General features: G+C 37.8%; 1 non-coding gene across 1 annotated transcript; it reads right to left on the reverse strand.

Annotated features, from left to right (window-relative positions):
- Positions 1-2,397: 2,397 nt before the first annotated feature.
- Positions 2,398-2,505, reverse strand: LOC112788091 (small nucleolar RNA R71). Its single transcript, XR_003195471.1, has one exon. It is a non-coding gene; the product is annotated as a small nucleolar RNA R71 (small nucleolar RNA).
- Between the last annotated feature and the right edge of the window lie 3,305 nt (positions 2,506-5,810).

Genomic DNA, 5,810 nt, shown 5'->3' on the forward strand with positions numbered 1-5,810 from the left:
TTGTGACAAATTATGAATTGAGATTAGAGCACCAAGTTTTTGGCGCCGTTGCCGGGGATTGTTTGAGTTTGGACAACTGACGGTTCATCTTGTTGCTCAGATTAGGTAATTTTCTTCTTGTTTTGTTTTCAAAAATTTTTCAAAAATCTTTCAAAAATTTCTCCTTTGTTTTCGAAAAAAATTTCAAAATAAAAATGCTTTCAAAAATATATTTTTCTTCAGAATTTTTAAGAATGAATTCTAGTGTTTCATGAAGCATGTTGAAGCCTGACTGACTGTAGGGAATGTTAGGCGTGTCATGTCTAAATTACATACTAAAGCTTGGCTGGCTATTAAGCCATGCCTGACCCTTTGATATTAGCTTTAGACTAAAGAGCATAAGATTCCTGGAAGTCATATTAAAAATTTTGGAATCCTTATTTTTCTTTTTCAAAATGATTTTCGAAAAAATTAAAAGAAAATACAAAAAAAAAATCATAAATTCATAAAAATCAAAAATATTTTATGTTTCTTGTTTGAGTCTTGAGTCAAGTTGAAAGTTTAGTGTCAATTGCATATTCATCTTGCATTTTTCGAAAACTTCATGCATTCATGGTGTTCTTCATGATCTTCAAGTTGTTCTTGGTAAGTCTTCTTGTTTGATCTTGATGTTTTCTTGTTTTGCATCTTTTCTTGTTTTTCATGTGCATTTTTGCATCCATAAAGTCTAAACATGAAAGATTTCTAAGTTTGATGTCTTGCATGTTTTCTTTGCATATAAAAATTTTCAAAAATAAGTCTTGATGTTCATCATGACATTCAAAGTGTTCTTGGTGTTCATCTTGACATTCATAGCATTCTTGCATGCATTCATTGTTTTGATCCAAAATTTCCATGCATTGAGCATTTTTAGTATTTTTCTCTCTCATTATAAAAATTCAAAAAAAAATATATCTTCCCCTTTTTCTCTCTTAAAATTTCGAAAATTATATTTGACTTTTTCAAAATTTTTTAAAAATCTAGTTGTTTTTATGAGTCAAATCAAATTTTCAATTTAAAAATCCTATCTTTTTCAAAATCTTTTTTAAAAATCAAATCTTTTTCATTTTCTTAGTTATTTTCGAAAATTACAAAAATATTTTTCAAAAATCTTTTTCTTAATTTTATATCATAATTTTCGAAAATAACATCATCAATTAATGTTTTGATTCAAAAATTTCAAGTTTGTTACTTGCTTGCTAAGAAAGATTCAAACTTTGAGTTCTAGAATCATATATTGTGATTTCTTGAGAATCAAGTCATTAATTATGATTTTAAAAATCAAATCTTTTTCAAAACTAATTTCAATCATATCTTTTCAAAAATATCTTCTTATCTTATCTTTTTCAAAAATTTGATTTCAAAATATCTTTTCTAACTTCCTAACTTCTTATCTTTTCAAAATTTATTTCAACTAACTAACTAACTTTTTGTTTGTTTCTTATCTTTTTCAAAACTACCTAACTAACTCCCTCTCTCTCTAATTTTCGAAAATATCTTCCCTCTTTTTCAAAATTTCTTTTTAATTAACTAATTATTTTAATTTTTGATTTTAATTTTCGAAAAATTACTAACCTTTTTCAAAAAAACTATTTTCGAAAATCACTAACTCTTTTTCAAAATTATTTTCGAAATTTTCCCTCTCTCATCTTATTCTATTTATTTATTCATCTACTAACATCTCCTCACCTCACATCTCTGCTCTCCTCACCCTTGTGTTTCTTTCCTTACATTACATTCTTTGTCCCCTTCCTTTCTTCCACTCACACAGGGACTTCTATACTGTGGTATAAAGGATCCCTATCATTATTATTATTATTTTTTCTGTGCCCTCTTCTTCGTCATATGAGCAGGAGCAAGGACAAGAATATTCTTGTTGAAGCAGATCCAGAACCTGAAAGGACTCTGAAAAGGAAACTAAGAGAAGCTAAATTACAACAATCCAGAGATAACCTTTCAGAAATTTTCGAACAAGAAGAGGAGATGGCAGCCGAAAATAATAATAATGCAAGGAGAATGCTTGGTGACTTTACTGCACCTAATTCCAATTTACATGGAAGAAGCATCTCCATTCCTGCCATTGGAGCAAACAACTTTGAGCTGAAACCTCAGCTAGTTTCTCTGATGCAGCAGAACTGCAAGTTTCATGGACTTTCATCTGAAGATCCCTTTCAGTTCTTAACTAAATTCTTGCAGATATGTGATACTATTAAGACTAATGGAGTAGCTCCTGAAGTCTACAGGCTCATGCTTTTCCCTTTTGCTGTAAGAGACAGAGCTAGAGTGTGGTTGGATTCTCAACCCAGAGATAGCCTGAACTCTTGGGACAAGCTGGTCACGACTTTCTTAGCCAAGTTCTTTCCTCTTCAAAAGCTGAGCAAGCTTAGAGTGGACGTTCAAACCTTCAGACAGAAAGAAGGTGAATCCCTCTATGAAGCTTGGGAAAGATACAAGCAGCTGACCAAAAAGTGTCCTTCTAACATGCTTTCAGAATGGACCATCCTGGATATATTCTATGATGGTTTATCTGAGCTATCAAAGATGTCATTGGATACTTCTGCAGGTGGATCCATTCACCTAAAGAAAACGCCTGAAGAAGCTCAAGAACTCATTGACATGGTTGCTAATAATCAGTTCATGTACACCTCTGAGAGGAATCCTGTGAGTAATGGGACGCCTATGAAGAAGGAGGTTCTTGAAATTGATACTCTGAATGCCATATTGGCTCAGAATAAAATATTGACTCAGCAAGTCAATATGATTTCTCAGAGTCTGAATGGAATGCAAGCTGCATCCAACAGTACTCAAGAGGCATCTTCTGAAGAAGAAGCTTATGATCCTGAGAACCCTGCAATAGCAGAGGTGAATTACTTAGGTGAACCTTATGGAAACATCTATAATCCATCATGGAGAAATCATCCAAATCTCTCATGGAAGGATCAACAAAAGCCTCAACAAGGCTTTAATAATGGTGGAAGATACAGGTTTAACAATAGTAAACCTTTTCCATCATCCACTCAGCAACAGACAGAGAACTCTGAACAAAATACCTCTAATTTAGCAAACTTAGTCTCTGATCTATCTAAGGCCACTGTGAGTTTCATGAATGAAACAAGGTCATCCATTAGAAATTTGGAGGCACAAGTGGGCCAGCTGAGTAAAAGAATCACTGAAATCCCTCCTAGTACTCTCCCAAGCAATACAGAAGAAAATCCAAAAGGAGAGTGCAAGGCCATTGAATTAATCACCATGGCCGAACCTGTGAAGGAAGGAGAGGACGTGAATCCCAAGGAGGAAGACCTCCTGGGACGTCCAGTGATCAATAAGGAGCTTCCCTCTGAGGAACCAAAGGAATCTGAGACTCATCTAGAGACCATAGAGATTCCATTGAACCTCCTTATGCCATTCATGAGCTCTGATGAGTATTCCTCTTCTGAAGAGAATGAGGATGTTACTGAAGAGCAAGCTGCCAAGTTTCTTGGTGCAATCATGAAGCTGAATGCCAAATTATTTGGTATTGAGACTTGGGAAGATGAACCTCCCTTGTTCACCAATGAACTAAGTGATCTGGATCAACTGAGATTGCCTCAAAAGAAACAGGATCCTGAAAAGTTCGTAATACCTTGTACCATAGGCAACATGATCTTTGAAAAGGCTCTGTGTGACCTTGGTTCAGGAATAAACCTCATGCCCCTCTCTGTAATAGAGAAACTGGGAATCTTTGGGGTGCAAGCCACTAAAATCTCATTAGAGATGGCAGATAATTCAAGAAAATAGGCTTATGGACAAGTAGAGGACGTGTTAGTAAAGGTTGAAGGCCTTTACATCCCTGCTGATTTCATAGTCCTAGATACTGGGAAGGATGAGGATGAATTCATCATCCTTGGAAGACCTTTCCTAGCCACAGCAAGAGCTGTGATTGATGTGGACAGAGGAGAATTGATCCTTCAAATAAATGAGGACAACCTTGTGTTTACAACTCTAGGATCTCTCTCTGCATCCATGGAGAGGAAGCATAAAAAGCTTCTTTCAAAGCAGAATCAAACAAAGCCACCATAGTCAAACTCTAAGTTTGGTGTTGGGAGCCCACAACCAAATTCTAAGTTTGGTGTCAAACCCCCATATCCAAACTCTAAGTTTGGTGTTGGGAGGTCTCAACAAAGCTCTACACATCTGTGAGGCTCCATGAGAGCCCACTGTCAAGCTATTGACATTAAAGAAGCACTTATTGGGAGGCAACCCAATTTTTATTTATCTAACTATATTTTTCTTAGTTATATGTCTTTATAGGTTCATGATCATGTGGAGTCATAAAATAAATATAAAAATTAAAAACGGAATAAAAAACAGCAGAAGAAAAATCACACCCTGGAGGAAGACCTTACTGGCGTTTAAACGCCAGTAAGAAGCATGTTTTGGGCATTCAACGCCAGAACAGAGCATGGTTCTGGCGCTGAACGCCAGAAATGGGCAGCATCTGGACGTTTCAACGCCAGAAATGCACCCTGGAGAAGAGCTGGCGCTGAACGCCCAGAACAAGCATGGTTTTGGCATTCAACACTAGAAATGGGCAACAAATGGGGGTTCAACGCCCAGAACAAGCACCAATCTGGCGCTGAACGCCCAGAGTTGTGTGCAAAGGCATTGTGCATGCCTAATTGGGTGCAAGGATGTAAATCCTTGAACACCTCAGGATATGTGGACCCCACAGGATCACCTCAGGATCTGTGGACTCCACAGGATCCCCACCTACCTCCACTCACTTCTTCTCACCCCTCTTTCACACAATCCCATAAACACTCTTCCCCAAAACCCTTCACCAATCACCTCAATCTCTCTTCCCCAACACCTCTTCACCACTCACATCCATCCACTCTTCCCTATAAACCTACCTCATAAACTCCACTTACCTTCAAAATTCAAAATCAATTTCCCACCCAAACCCACCCTAAATGGCCGAACTTACCCCCCCTCCCTTCCCTATATATAACCCTCCATTCTTCCTCACTTTCACACAACACAACCCTCTTTTCTCTTCTTGGCTGAAACACACCTCCCCCCTCTTCTCCATATTTTCTTCTTTTTCTTCTTCTATTCTTTCTTCTCTTGCTCGAGGGCGAGCAAAATTCTATGTTTGGTGTGGTAAAAGCATAAGCTTTTTGTTTTTCCATTACCATTGATGGCACCCAAGACCGGAGAATCCTCTAGAAAAGGGAAGGGGAAGACAAAAGCTTCCACTTCCGAGTCATGGGAGATGGAAAGATTCATCTCCAAAGCTCATCAAGACCACTTCTATGATGTTGTGGCCAAGAAGAAGGTGATCCCCGAGGTCCCTTTCAAACTCAAGAAAAATGAGTATCTGGAGATCCGACATGAAATCCAAAGAAGAGGTTGGGAAGTTCTAACAAACCCCATCCAACAAGTCGGCATCCTAATGGTTCAAGAGTTCTATGCCAATGCATGGATCACTAGGAACCATGATCAAAGTAAGAACCCGGATCCAAAGAATTATGTTACAATGGTTCGGGGGAAATACTTAGATTTTAGTCCGGAGAATGAGAGGTTGGCGTTTAACTTGCCTATGATGCAAGGAGATGAGCGCCCCTACACTAGAAGGGTCAACTTTAATCAAAGGTTGGACCAAGTCCTCATCGACATATGTGTGGAAGGAGCTCAATGGAAGATTGACTCCAAAGGCAAGCCAGTTCAACTAAGAAGACTGGACCTCAAGCCTGTGGCTAGAGGATGGTTGGAGTTCATCCAACGCTCCATCATCCCCACTAGCAATCGAT

The sequence above is a fragment of the Arachis hypogaea genome, chromosome 20 (assembly GCF_003086295.3).
Source record: "Arachis hypogaea cultivar Tifrunner chromosome 20, arahy.Tifrunner.gnm2.J5K5, whole genome shotgun sequence".
NCBI lineage: Eukaryota > Viridiplantae > Streptophyta > Magnoliopsida > Fabales > Fabaceae > Arachis > Arachis hypogaea.